The 15,565-nt window shown below is 35.3% G+C and overlaps 1 long non-coding RNA gene across 2 annotated transcripts in view; it reads right to left on the bottom strand.

The window, feature by feature from the left end:
- Positions 1-15,565, bottom strand: part of LOC114100250 (uncharacterized) — a 68,677-nt gene that overhangs the window by 7,229 nt on the left and 45,883 nt on the right. The window contains exon 3 of one of the 2 annotated variants that reach the window (XR_011708832.1): positions 955-4,699. The exons of the other annotated variant lie outside the window; for it this stretch is intronic. This is a non-coding gene — a long non-coding RNA (uncharacterized lncRNA). The remainder of the gene's footprint in view (positions 1-954; positions 4,700-15,565) is intronic. 2 annotated transcript variants of the gene reach the window in all.

Here is a 15,565-nt window from a genome sequence, read left to right as displayed (position 1 = left end):
CTCATAAGGTCCTTTTCCTAACAACATATCTAGATTTCTTTGAGGGTAACCAGCTGCTGCATTTCACCTAGCTGTCTCCCTGCAAAATTCCTCATTGGCAACCTTCCATAACAAATATTGTCCTCCATTTAGCACAGATTTACACATACTAGCCCAATCTGCTGGCGTCATGTCCAAGTTGGTAATGGATTTGACCATGCTTACAGTGAACGGTGCTTGAGGACCATAGGCTGTTACAGCCTCCTTTAACTGTTTCACTGTTTTGAAATCTAAAGCACGGTGAATTTGCTGCCCTCCTGCCTGCTCAAGTACAGGGCATGCTAATCTTTGAGGTCCTGTCTTAGGATCCCATCTATCAACGACGGGGTTTGAGGGCCACTCAGCTATCTCCATAGAGGGAGCTGTTGGTTGAATTACGCCCTCTGGTGATAGAACGGTGTTAGTAGCAGCCTCCTGTTGTAGCTTTTTCGCTAATAGCTGTTTCTCCTCTAAGCTTTCTTCCTTTAAATTTTCTTCCTCTGTCTGACTAGCTTGAGAGACCTTCTCTTTTGCTTGATCTAAAATGTCTTTCTCCATGGTCTGAACCTCTAACAATTTACTTAACACTCTTTCAGTTTGTTTTTTTACTAATTTCTAATCTGTTATAAAGATAACGCAACCCAATAAGATAACACAAAACAAAACCGAAACAGAATGAAACAAAAACGGAACAAAAAATCGTTGTATCAATTTTCCTATTTTCTTGATATGTGCATTTGTGGTCTATTTCTATCTCTTCCTCAGGGGCGAACAACTTCAAACCTTGAGCCAACCATTTTTCCCAATCTGCCTGAGAAAATTCTAGGGATAGGCAGCTTGAAACAAACACAAAACAAATCAAAACAAGAACACATTGTTTTTAAAAATGGTCACCCATTCTCTCGCCTTCCCTTAGGGGCAAGCAATTTCACTTACCCCGAAGCTTCAGACGTTCCCCGCACGGGCCGCCAATTGCCGCAGTCTGGCTGGGCACAAATCACGAGCCACTGAAGCAGGAACAAACTTTATTTTGAACTGCAGGAAAACACTTCACACAGCTCCCGGGGAATCCTCCCGAACGCCACGCGGCTCTTCCAGGAACCCCCAGCCGGAAATATCTCTCCCAGAAATCCCTCCTCCTGCACTTCCCCAACCAATGGGAACTCTCAGGGAATCCCCGGAAATCCCCACGAGAACTCCAAAATAGTGCCAGAACTCAAAAGTTGCGGCAGAGGCGGATAGTAATGCCTCGCCTGTCAATCAATACTGTTGGCAAAATGCCAGGGGCCATACAGACTCGGCCGTGGCTCTCAGCAATTGATGTGATGAATTATGTTTATTGATTTCCATATGTTGAACCAATCTTGCAACCCTAGGATGATCCCATTTGATTAGTGTTCACTATCTTTTAAATATGTTTTTGTATGAGATTTGCCAGAATTTTCTTAAGTTTTTGTATCTATGTCCATAAGGGAAATCGGTCTGAAGTTTTCTTTCCTTGATGAGTCTTTGTCTGGTTTTGGCATCAGGGTGGTACTAGCTTCATAGAATAAATTTGGAATGGTTCTCTCTTTTTCTATTTTATGGAATAATTTGAGGAGTATTGGTGTTAATTTTTCCTTGAAGGTCTTGTAGAACTTTGCTGAGAATCTGTCTGGTCCTGGGCTTTTCTTTATCAGAAAGCTTTTGATGGTGTCTTCTATTTCATTGCTTGAAATTGATCTGTTTAAATTATGTATGTCCTCCTGATTCAGTTTGGGTAGGTCATATGTCTTTAGAAATTTGTCAACATCTTCAAGATTTTCTATTTTATTGGAGTATAAATTTTCAAAATAGTTTCTGATTATCTTCTGTATTTCAGTAGTGTCCATCATGATATTTCCTTTTTCATCACAAATTTTAGTAATTTGAGTTTTTGCTCTCTTTCTCTTTATTAGTACAGCTATGGGTTTATCAATTTTATTTATTTTTTCAAAGAACCAACTTTTTGTTTTGTCAATTTTATGAATTGTTTCTTTTGCTTCAATCTCATTGATTTCAGCTCTGATTTTAATTATTTCCTGTCTTCTACTGCTTTTGGTGTTGATTTGTTCTTTTTCTAGGGCTTTGATTTTCTAATCTTTTAATGAATGAACTCAATGCAATGAACTTTCCTTGTAGCACTGCCTTCATAGTGTCCCAGAGATTTTGATATGTTATATCACTATTCACATTTACCTCTAAGTATTTTTTTTTCATCCCTGATTTCTTCTAGTATTCATTAGTCATTCAATTGTGTATTATTTAGTCTTTAGGTGTTAGGTTAGCTTCTATTTTTATCTTATTGTTAATTTTTAATTTTATTCTGATAGAATGCAGAGTATTAACTCTAGTTTTTCGTATTTGCTAAGAGTTGCTTTTTTGCATAAGATATGGTCTATTTTAGAGAAGGATCCATATGCTACAGAGAAGAAAGTGTTTTCACTCGTTTATGGATGAATATTCTATATATGTCATTAAGTATGAATTATTGATTGTATTATTCAGTTCTATAGTTTCTTTGTTTAGTTTTTGTTTGGAGGATCTATCCATTAGTGAGGGAGGTATGTTAAAGTCATCCAGTATTATTGTGTTGTTGTATATTTGATTCTTGAAGTTGAGAAGCATTTGTTTGATATATGTAGATGCTCCATTGTTTGGGACATAAATGTTTATGTTTATTATGTCTTGTTGATATATAATTACCTTAATCAGTATGAAATGTCTTTCTTTGTCCCTTTTGATTAACTTTGGCTTGAAGTCCACTTTATCTGATATGAGGATAGAAACCCCACTTGTGTATGTAATCCATGTGAGTGAAATGTTTTTCCCCAAACTTTCACCTTCAGTCTGTGAATGTCTTTGCTTATGAGGTAAGTCTCTTGGAGACAACATATTGTTGGGTCTTGTTTTCTAAACCAATCTGCCAGTTTGTGTCTTTTGATTGATGAGTGCTGAGGATGCATGGCATGACCCAGGTCATTTGCAGTGACATTGCATGTAAGGTGACCTTTCTCAAGGACCAGGGCGGATCCGGGTTTAGGGCGGATTGGGGTTTAGGGCGTTCCGGTTTAGGACAATCTGGGTTTAGGGCGGTTCCAGGTTTAAGGTGTACCCTGCTGGGAATAGGGCGTATCCTGCTGCCTCAGGCGTGCCCGCTCCTTGAGTTCCCGTTGAGTTCTCGTGGGATTCAGAGAGAGTATTTGGGATTTCGCCCAGAAGGTGAATTGGGTGGAGAACGTGAATTCCCCCAGAACGTGTGTGTAAAGTGCCGGTGACAGTTCGAGAATAAAGAACTGCTGTTTGAATCTACAAGGCTGTGAGTGGCTCGTGATTTTGTGCCCAGCCAGATTGCGGCAGATGAGTTTAGGCCATTAACATTTAAGATCATTATTGACATATTATTTGTATTCCCAGTCATGTTGATTTATTTCCAGTATTTAATTTGAATTCATTTCAAATTAATTTGATTGACCATCCCTTTAGTGTAGTTCCTCCTTTTGCTGGTTTTCACTTTTTTCCATTTCATCTTCACAGAATATTTCATTGAGAATGTTCTGTATGCAGACTTTCTAGTTGTGAATTCTTTAAAATTTTGTTAATCATGGAAGGTTTGTATTTTGTCTTCAAGTCTGAAGCTTAATTTTGCTGGATATAGGATTCTTGACTGGCATCTACTTTCTTTTAAAAATACTTTTAGTTGTTGATGGACCTTTATTTTATTTATTTATATGTGGTGCTGAGAATTGAACCCAGTGCCTCACACATGCTAGGAAAGCACTCTACCACTGAGCTACAATCCCAGCCCCTGGCATCTACTTTCTTTTGGAACCTAATATATATTATTCCAGGACCTCCTATCTTTGAGGGTCTGGGTTGAGAAATCATCTGATATATGAAGTGTTTTCCCCCTATATTTTTTCTCTCACAGCCTTTAAAATTCTATCCTGATTCTGTATGTTAGGCATTTTCGTTATAATGTACTTTGGTGTGGATCTGTTGTAATTTTGCACATTTGGGGTCCTGTAAGCCTCTTGTATTTGATTTTCCATTTTGTTATTTAGGTTTGGGAAATTATCTGATATTATTTCATTAAAAATATTGTGCATTCCTTTGGTTTGTATCTCCATGCCTTCATCTATTCCAATAAATCTTAAATTTGGTCTTTTCATATTATCCCATAATTCTTGAAAGCTTGCTCTATTTATGGTTTCTTATTATCTTCTCTGTGTGGTAAATTTTATTTTCAAGATTATATTTGTCTTCATTGCCTAAAATTCTGTCTTCCAAGTGGTCTAGTCTGTTGGTGATGCTTTCTATTGAATTTTTAATTTGGTTTATTTATTCCTTCATTGCAAGGGTTTCTACTTGATTTATCTTCAAAATCTCTCTTTCACCTCCTGAAATTTATCTCTGATTTCACTCCTCACATTGTCCTTTATTTTGCAGATCAGTTTAACTACGTACATTCTAAACTCCTTTACTGACATTTCTTCTACTGCATTGGATTCTATTATTGGAGCATCTTGGTTTGTTTGGGGCATTTTGTTCCCTTGAGTTTTCATGTGTTTTGTGTGTCTTCCCATCTAGCAGTGTGGATCTGAGGCAGTAAAGTTTCTATCTTCTATACTTATGGTGTACCTGAAGGTTTCCAGTGCCCTGTCTTTAAGGGGGAAACCAATATTAATACCATCATATTAAAACAATATACAGTCTTAACCCAAATAGCTCCTATTTAGATATCTACAATTTTGTCATAATAAATAGAAATGATGTGTTAAATTGTTGTCTACAATATAAACAGTAAGTTTGCAAAAGGGTTTATAATTTCAAATGGTGGGCAGAGAACAGAAGTGGTATTGGATGTGATATTTATGAGAAATGAGGAGAAAAGATAGAAGTAAAAAATTATAGGAAGAGTGAAAGAGGAGTTAGTGGGAGAAAAGAAAAAAAGATAATTCAGGGAAACAGATAAGTGAGAGGAAAATATGTATATATAAAGTAAAAATTAAAAAATAAAAGAAAAAAGTAAAAAGTAAAAAGAAAAAAATATACAACAAAACTATAATATATTATTCAGATATCCCAGTCCTCAATAAACTGATGCATAAAAAATACTTGGTTTCAATAATGGTAGAAATGTGAGAGAGAGAGAAAAAAAAAAAAGGATCTCAGTAAAAAAATTGACCAATTGTTTCCATTGGAGTTCAAAAGTTTCTCAGCTTCCCTTCTCAGCAGTTAGGTTGGGTTGCCTGGAGTTTGATGCAAGCTCCAACCTCAGGATGTTTGGGGTTGCTAGGGTGAGAGGGTTAGTCTGGGATGTTTAGTTATGGAGACAGAACTCCTAGAGACAGTGTGTAGGCTAGGTACGCTCTGTTATCTTTACTGTGTGCCAATCGGTCTGGAGATTTTACATCAGCACACCTCCAGGGTCCAGCAATCACTGGCCCATGTTGGAAGACTGCACCCCAGGAATCTCCTTTGGGTTCCACTCATGTGATGTGGCAGCCTATTCTTAGCACCTTATGTCACCTGTGGACCCCATAATTCCTGGTCTCTGATTTAGTCTCCAAACTCCATTTCTCCAAATTCAATCCTTTCAAACTTCTGGTCAGCTGCTTCTCTCCCAGCTGGTCTTGAGAGCTAGGCACTGGGACCTGTGTGCTGGTCATAGAGCTATGTGCTATACCCAGCTGGTCTGGTGGCTAAGAGGAGTATGGGGCCCAGCCATGTTGGGGACCCAGCTGTTTTGAGTCAGGTGCATCAAAACCGGGTGCTGAGACCTGCAGGCCAACTGCAAAGCTGTAAGGGATGGGCTGGGTTGGGGGCTGGGGGGGTTGGGAGACTGAGGAATAATGAGCCAGAGAGCCCTACTGGGTACCAGAACGATGCCAGACCTGGCAGGACCAGTGGATGCCAGACTGAGGAAGGAGTCGGGAACCAGACTTGTACCAGGACCTGGCAAGTGCTAGCCCAAGTAGGCCTGGTGGGCCACTAGGAACCTGGTAGGTGCTGAACTGGCTGGCTGGGTGAGCTGAGAGCAAGATGCCCTCACACTCTCTTCCAACCTTCTGACCCACTGTAGCCAGCCTTGTCAGTCCCTATGAGGTTCAGGACTTACGGAGCTGGGTAGAGCTCCATTCCTGAATCAACGATTGAAAAAATCCAGTGGATAGATTTTTTTTTAGTATATATATCTGATTAATGAGTCAAGAGTCTGTGGCTTCACTCTGGCAGACTGCCCCTCCAGTCTCAGGATTCTTCACTCTAAGCCTCAGGGAGATGTGGTATTCCTACTGTTTAATTTCTGGGTAGCTGAGCTAAGAGAGATGCTGACTCACACTAACCTATCATCTTTGAGCTCCCCTCTTTCCACATTTTTAAAAAAATTTTTTGTAGTTGTAGATGGACAGAATGCCTTTATTTTATTTGTTTATTTTAATGTGGTGCTGAAGATCAAACCCAGTGCCTCATGCATGCTAGGCAAGCGCTCTGCCATGAGCTATAGCCCAGCCCTCTTCCCACATTGTTATTGGTGCATTATGGTTGTATGAAAGGATGGGATTTGCTCTTACATATTTGTACATGCCCACAATATAACAATATAATTTGGCCAATATCTCTTCCTAGCACTTCCCCCCTCAAATTCTACATTTTTAAGTCTACATTTTATTGTTCATTAGCTGTAACATTTCAAAGACTTGTAACTCAGAATCTACTTTCAATATTTAAAGGAAAAAATTAACAGTCTTCTTTTCCTTCAGAACTCCTAGAAAATAAATTACTTCTAAGAGTAATTTGTTGTGCTGCCTGGATTTATTGGTGAAGAGCCTGTCTTTCATATCAGTTTATGATATATAAATTTGAACTAAACTAGAATAATTTTTTATTCATTCAGTAATTTTATTGAGTAAATTCTGTTTCCAGGAACATTTCTTAAAACTTTACATACTAATTTAAATTTTAATAAAATAGGAAGATATTTTACAGAGAAAGAAACTTCATCTATAGTGTTGACCTATGTACTGAAAACATATATCTATATAACCCAGTTTAAAGCCTGGTTTGTAGAGAGAAAGACTACTTAATATTTAAAATTTTTCCAGTCTTGAACTAATTTCAATGTCTTTATTCTTTTTTCCTGCCACGTTGCCTCTTATTGAGAACACTTTAAAACTTTCTAAAAACAAAAACAACAAATCTTAACCAGTATCTCTAAGACATTGCTGGTGGAATTACAAAATGGTAAATCACCTTGAAAAGTTGTTTGGCACTTTTAAAATAGTTAATACATTCATTTATAACCCAGCAGTTCTACTCTTAAAATTTCTCAAGAGAAATTAAAATCTTCATAAATTGTAATGTTCACAAAAAGATATGTGCAAGCCTATTGTGGTGGTACAAACCTGTAATCCCAGCAACTCAGGAGACTGAGGCAGGAGGAACTCAAATTAGAGGCCAGCCTCAGCAACTTAACAAGACCCTGTCTCAATATAAAAAAAATAAAAAGGACTAGGGATGTGGCTCAGTGGTCAAGCACCCTGGGTTTAATACTCAGTACCAAAAAAAAAAAAAAAAGATATCTGCAAGAGTGTAATCAACTTTATGACTGTAGCCAACAACCCACATATCCATCAACAAACAAATAGATAAGTGAACTATGATATGTTTATACAAGGGAATAATACTCAATAGTAGAAAGAAATGAACTACCTCAACTATTGTTGATAATTCATGAGTAGGGGGAAAAATCTCAAAAATATTGAGTAGAAGTAGGAAATACTAGAATATAAACTGCATGATTCCTTTCATATTTGTTCAAAATGAGGCAAAACTCACTTATGATGGTAGAAATGAAAACAGGATATAGGAGAACTGACAGGAAAGGGATATGAGGAGACCTTTTTGGGTCATAGAAATGTCCTATAAAGTGATTGGAATTAATGGTTTCATGAGCACACATTTTTGAAACTTATGAAACTATATATTCTTCAACGGTAGACATTTTATAAAAGTGTAACTCAACAAAAAAGAATATTTGGGGGGAAATCTAAGTGGTAGGCCTTGCCAACCCCATTTTCCTTCATGCCTTCTTTTATTCATTCAACAAATATGTATTGAGTGCCAACTCTATTCTAGGCGCTTTTCTAGATGTTGGGGATCTAGTCAATAAAAAATACAGAAAACCTTGTCTCATTATATATGCATTGTAATGTGAGGAAACAAATAATAAACAAAATCAATAGATAAATACTTACATATATTTAAGATAGTGATAGAATTAAGGCATGGAAAGGGGATATGAAATAATTTTTAATATAGGTTGGCCAGGGAAGACCACACTGCAAGTGTAGCTTTTAAGTCAAGTCCTGAAGAAAATGGAGAGATAATTGTAGAAATCTTGGCAAAGAATATCTCAGATAAAGGGAAAGACAGATGAAAATGGTACTGAAAGTAGGAGCATCCTTAACGTGTTCAAGGAAGAGCAAGGAGGGCAGTGTGACTGGAGCAGGGTAATCAAAAGTCAAGTTGTTTAATATAAGGTTATAGAAGTAAAGTGAAGAGGTCCAGATCCTTAAGAGCCATGTAGGTCAAAGTAAGAATTTGAGTTTAACTCTGTTTAACATTGGAGAGTTTTAAAGAGAGAGGTGACACAATCTGGCATACATGAACAATATTACTCTAGTTGGTGAATTGAGAATCTCCTCTGGAAGAGAGGCAGGGGAGAAGAACAGAAGCAAAGAGATCACTTAGAGAAAGATATTAAAATAGTTGAGATGAGAGATGACAACAGTATGGACCAGGGTGATAATAGTAGGAGTTTTAACAAAGATAAAATTTTGGATGTATTTTAAAGGTAGAGCCAATAGGATTTACTATCTAATTAACTTGAGATGTATGAGAAAGAAGTCAGAAGATAACACCAAGTGTTTTGATCTGAAGAGTTGAAAGAATGGAGTTGCCAGGAAGAGTTGGTTTAAAGTGAATGTTGAGCCCAATTTTAACACATTAGGTTTGAAACATTATTAAATATCCAAGTGGAGATGCCAAAGAGGCCATTAGATAAATAGATCTGGGAATCAAGAAAACATCTGGACTGGAGCAATAAAAAGAGAAGTGGATTCTGAGGGTCTTTGCTTCATTATTATATTTTTGTGTAGGAATTATGTGTGTATTTTTTGCCCAAAGGTTTAAGGTGGGGGCAGGGGAGAACCAAAGACTGGGAGGAAGGGGACATAAATCTGGGGCTATATATGTTACATGACATTAGGAAAATAATTGCTGTAATATGGTCCCATGCTAGACTTGAATCAGCATTTTCAAACTACAGACTGCAAGTCTGATGGATCTCCTAGAACTTGGAGAAGCTGATGTTAAAAAGACCTGGGTGGGCTGGGGCTGTGGCTCAGTGGTAGAGTGCTCGCCTAGCATGCACGAGGCACTGGGTTTGATCCTCAGCACCACATAAATGTAAAATAAAGATATTGTGTCCACCTAAAACTTAAGAATAAATATTTAAAATAATAAATAAATTAAAAGACCTGGGTTAGAGAAATGCCATGGATCAGGGACAAACTGTTCTGCAGAGATTGTCCACACTAGTTGGATTTTTGTGGGAAGTGTATGTGTGCAACCTTAGACATACACATATCAGGTCTAAGGTCACTGAGCAACCAGAACAGGGAGATGTAGTGGGCTTGGGAAGCAGAGGGAGAACTCTTATTTATTTTTAAGAGGTTATACATTTAGATAGTTTAACATTCAATAGATGCAAATGTGTGGATAGTGAAATGGCTGCTTTCCATTTCAGTTTCCTTCTCCTCAAGGACTTAGTGTTAGCAGTTTCATATGTATGGCTGCTATTTTCCATCATATAAGTGTTCATGATTTAATCCCCAATTGATCACTATCAAGTTACTTCCAATCTTTGCTAATACAAAGTCTGAATAACCTTTTACATATGTCATATAATATATATGTGAAATTATCTATAAGTAGAATTGTTGGATTAAAAAATAATGTACACTTGTAATTTTTTTAGATTTTGCCAAACTGTCCTTTCTAAAAGTATACTGTATGCTAACATCAAAATATATGAGAATGACTGTTTCTTCCCATTTTCACCATATTGGCATATTCGACATTTTTTGTCAATTTTGGGAGAAACATTATCATGGTGTAATTCTAATTTATTTTTCTTAGTATGAGAAAGATTGTTTTTCATGTGTTTGAAGTATTCTTTATGTTCTTTATCTGAGCCAATGGTTGCTTGAAGACTTAAGGTAAAAAATTAGTTTCAGAACACTGTTTTAAAAATGGTATTGTGGACCAGAAAATACTTCTATCATTTAATTTTAGGTTATTTTCAAAAAGTTCTTCCAAAAAAGGGGGGAATTTTCAAGGATCAACCATCCTAGTTGTGTAGAATCTTAGTTCTACATGATAGCTTCAGTGACCTAGCTACATATATAACAGAAAGAACTAAGTAATTTTTGAAAGTTGTTAATTTCTCTTCATAATGGATGTATTTCATAAAATAATGTGTCTCAAAGACTTAAAAATTTTAAGAGAATTTTAATGATTAAGGAAATTTGCCCTTTAGGTTTTATTCTTGTTTATAGTTTTCTATAATATTGTAATAATAGAGGCAGCCTTCCTACTGTTACATAATATTACATAATTAGAAGAATATTGTCCCAAAATGCAATAATAAGCTTAGTTCATATAAAATTTTGTATATAATAAATTAAATGTAACAAATATAAATAATATTTTAATTTGTCATACCTGTAGGACTTGGAGTGCATAGGTCATTAAATTCTATTTTAAATATCCAGATTAAAATTTTAAGGGCTGGGGTTGTGGCTCAGTGGTAGAGTACTTGCCTAGCATGCATGAGGCACTGGGTTCGATCTTCAGCACCACATAAAAATAAAATAAAGATATTATGTTCATCTAAAACTAAAAAATAAATTTTTATAAGATTTCAATATGTCTTAATTTCTGAGAAGCAGAATTGCACTGTGGCAAAATTTGGGCTCTGAAGACTTGAATTAAAATCATGACTTCTGCGCTGGGGTTGTAGTTCAGTGGCAAAGCGCTTGCCTAGTATGTGTGAGGCACTGGGTTCAATTCTCAGTGCTGCAAAAAATAAACGAATAAATAAATAAGTTAAGGTCCATTGACAACTAGAAAAAAATTATTTAAATCATGACTTCTTAGTAGCTATGTGACCTTGCGGGTTATATAACTATTCAGTCTTAATTGTATTAATCTGTAAAGTATAAATAATAGTACCAATTTGAAAAATCGTTGGAAGGATTGTATTAAATAACGTATCAAAATGCCTAGCTTATAGTAAGTAGGTCTCCAATAAATGATATTCTCTGTTTTCTTTGTGTGGAATTATGGTAACAAAAACTGTTAAATGTAATTGTAAACTCCAAATACTGGACCTTCACAATGAAAGTGTTACAAATAACAATTTCTCTATATATTTTTAATTATGTAATTACATCCTCAATTTTTCTCTACTACATTCTGAAAAAGACATTAAAACTTTGTGCTTAATACTTTTTAAATTAAAACATTAATGTACCTACTACAATTTTTTATCACAATCAGTAAATAGTTACATGCTTAATATTAAAATAATTATAGGACTGGGATGTACCTTAGTGGTAGAGCATTTGCCTAGCATGTATGAGGCCCTGAGTTCAATCCCCAGCACAATAAATAAGAAAATATTTTTTTATTTTATATTACCAGAACTTGATGTTTGGTATTTCTCTCCTAAAATTTAAAAACTACCAGTGTGTTGTATTCTACATCAGAAGAATTTGATTAAAATAAGTGGTTGTTGGGCTGGGGATGTGGCTCAAGCGGTTAGCGCCCTTGCCTGGCATGCGTACGGCCCGGGTTCGATCCTCAGCACCACATACAAACAATGATGTTGTGTCCGCTGAAAAATTTAAAAATAAATATTTAAAAAAATTCTCTAAAAAAAATAAAAAATAAAAATAAAATAAAATAAGTGGTTGTTATTATTTGAATATGGTTGAGTATGTTCTCCGAGGATTCATGTATTGAATAATCCCCATGGTGAGGTATTAAGAAGATGGAAACAATCCAATCATGGTGTTTGGACATTCCTTTTGGAGGTGATTAGGATTAGATAACATCATCAGGGTGGAACCTTCATGCTTGGATTCTGTTGACCTTATAAGAGGAGGGAGAGAGACCAGAAATATAAGCACACACACTCCGTTTTTTGCTATGTGATGCCATGTTTCATTTTAGGACTCTACCAGCAAGAGGATCATCATCAGCTGCTGGACTTTTAATTTCAGAAGTGTTAGCTAGATAAACCTCTTGATAAATTTATCCAGCCTCAGGCTTTTCATTATAGTTATACAAAAGGGATTAATACACTGATTCATATCCAGTGAGTAATTTAACTGAAATTTGTCTTAAAGGTTTTTTTTCCTTAAAAAACAAAACAAACAAACAAAAAACCCTATTCTGTATCAATTTGCTTTTCTATCAGATCCTGAAGTTAAATCAATTAAAAAGTAGCACACATATATTTATATATCTAAGATATATAGAAAGTCTAAAATATCCATTTGATGTTTTCAACACCAAGTGGCCAGTTTGAAAGTTTACATAAATGGCTAATACAGGAAATACTTTAAAAAGAAACCATAACCATGCTGGAGCCAGTTTAATAATTTACTTACATAGTTGAAGTTCTTTGAGAGTGAGGAATAATACTTCCCAATATTTTTTTAACTTAAACTTTATTTTAAAACTTTTATATGTTTTTTGTAACTTTCTTTTACATTTATTTCCATATAAATGTTTGTACAGACCAGCTGTTTGATGAAATATCCACAAGATGGTGCCATGGTTAACATGTTAGCCTGGGAATTTGAGAATTAAAAGGGAGTAAAAGATCTGGCACACTACTGTATAACAAAATGACCATCAAATGTTCATGTTTCTATTATGATAATGGTTATTTACGGACTTTAAATGTTTTGAATTACTGCATTTCGTATCAAAATTTTTTATTCTCTGTAAACAAATTTCTTCGTAGGCCATATTAAGCAATGGAATGATATTCAGGTTGCTAAAAGACAAATTGAACCTTTCTTACTTTTCAAATCAGTGGATATGTATAATCCACTGCTATACGGATAATCTCCTGCTCAATTTTTAATGCCAGGATTAAAAATGGTATCCCACTAACTAGTAGATATAGGCAAAATCTTTGCTATAGACTGAATTGAGTCCCACCCCTCTCCCCCAACCAAATTAAAATGTTGAAGTCCTAATACCCAATGTGAGAATATTGGAGATGGAGCTTAGGAAAGGTAATTAGGGTTAGATGAGGTTTCGAGGGTAGGGCAGTCATTAATGGGTTTGGTGCCCGTATAAGAAAAAACAACAGAAATCTTGTACTGTTTCTCCACATGTAAGATTGTAGCCAGAAAGTGACTATCCCCAAGCCTGGAAGAGAATACTTACCAGAAATTGACTATGTAGTTACCCTGATCTCAGACTTCTAGTCTCCACAACTGGGAGAAAATAGATATCTGTTGTTTTAAGTCACTCAGTCTATTGTATTTTGTTATGAAAACCCAAGCAGACAAAGCTTTTCTCCCCACCTCAGTGTTGGGGATCTAATCCAAGGCCTTGCACATACTAGACAAGTACTCCATCACTGAGCTATATCGACAATCAAAACATGGTCTTTAAGAAAAAAATTAGTTTTTTAAAAAGTCCTATATTGTAGATAGAAATTGGTCTAGTTGATAATATTTAACTATAACATATAGTTAATTATATATAATTGTTAATAATATTTGAGGGTATTGCCATTTTAGGTCATCACAGCTGTAGTAAGGATGGGTATGTGGGTAAAAACATCAAATATAATCATTTAAGGGAGATTTCTGAAGGAAAAAGTTGGTGGAGAATTTGATAAGTGAATAGGGAGAATTTCTAATATAGCCAATGGCATGCAGCAGGAATACACTGAAATTTAAGCAGCTCAAGAGGGAACCTAGAAGTGGGTAAAGTGAAATGAAATCCTGACTGTGAAAATGTCTCTAAGTTTTCTATAAATACTTAAAAGACATTATTTTGAAAATTTAACACTGAACTATTATTCCTTTGCACTTTCTTATCATGGTGTGCAATTATTATTAGTTAACTCTGCTTGAATATTGAAGTATTCTTTGATTTCCCAGGTTTTTAGACATGACTCATCCATCACAAGATTTTGCCAATGATTCCTCTATGCAATATTTATAATATATTTTCTACCAAATTTTTTAGTTACTGAAAAAAAAGTCTAGATACTCTCCCAGATTTTAATCTAGTATCCTGTTTGCAACATAATCCATTGCTTAAGAAACACCTTTCATAAATTCTGTTTTGGTGATGCAACTATTCAGAAATCTGAATTAATTTTGGACTTATTCTGAACTTTGTAACCTTTCAATTTCTGCTTTTTCTTTTCCCCTTTCACTATTCATTTCTCATTACACATTATCAAGTCATGTGTTTATTTAATGCAGAGAAACTAGTTTTTTAAAAACACAAGGAATTGGATAATTAAAGTTAATTTGTATCTTTTTTGATACAAAAACTTTAAATTATGAAATAATTTCAAATTTAATGCAATAAGAATAGTACAAAGTCTTGTATATCCTTCACTCAAAAATCACTAATTGTAAATGTTTTGCCAATTTTTTTGGTTACTGTCTTCCCTCTCTCTCTCTCTCTCTCTCTCTCTCTCTCTCTCTCTCTCTTCACACCCTTACATTCTGGGCACAAAATTAGAGACATTTTCAAAGTCAGATTTCATTTTATTTTACCTACTTCTAGCTTCCCTCTTCAGATTACATGCCTGTAATCTCAGCAATTTTGGAGGCTGAGGCAGGAGAATCACAAGTTCGAAGCCAGCCTCAGCTATTTAGCAAGGCCCTGTCTCAAAATTAAAAAATTAAAAAGGACTGGCAATGTAGCTTAGTGGTAGAGTACACCTGAGTTCAATCTCCAGTACCAAAAAAATAATAATAATAGTTAAACATATACATGCATGCATATATATATAAAGACATATATGTGTTTATGTATATCCATATATATGTATATAATATACATATTATATACATATATGTATATGTATATAAACTGTCCTGAGTCACTTGACAGTGAGAGTTATAGTTCTAATGTCCCTAAACAGTTCTCTGGGTATTTCCTAAGAACTACAAAACATTTGCTTATACATCCATAATACAAAGTTTAGAAAACTGAATATTGAAATATTAGTATTATCTACTGTATAGTCTACATTCAATTTTTGCTAGTGGTTTTAGTAACATTCTTTATGGCATTTGCTATGGTTTGGATATGTTCTGAGTTTGTCCCCCCAAAGATCAATGTGCTGGAAGCTTCATTCCTGCGTAGTGCTCTTGAGAAGAGGTAGAACTTTTAAGAGGTGGGTCCTGGGAGGTAT

The sequence above is a fragment of the Marmota flaviventris genome, chromosome 10, assembly GCF_047511675.1.
Source record: "Marmota flaviventris isolate mMarFla1 chromosome 10, mMarFla1.hap1, whole genome shotgun sequence".
Classification (NCBI taxonomy): Eukaryota; Metazoa; Chordata; class Mammalia; order Rodentia; family Sciuridae; genus Marmota; species Marmota flaviventris.
The sequence above is the reverse complement of the archived record's forward strand: the minus strand, read 5'-3'. Positions and strand labels throughout refer to the sequence as shown.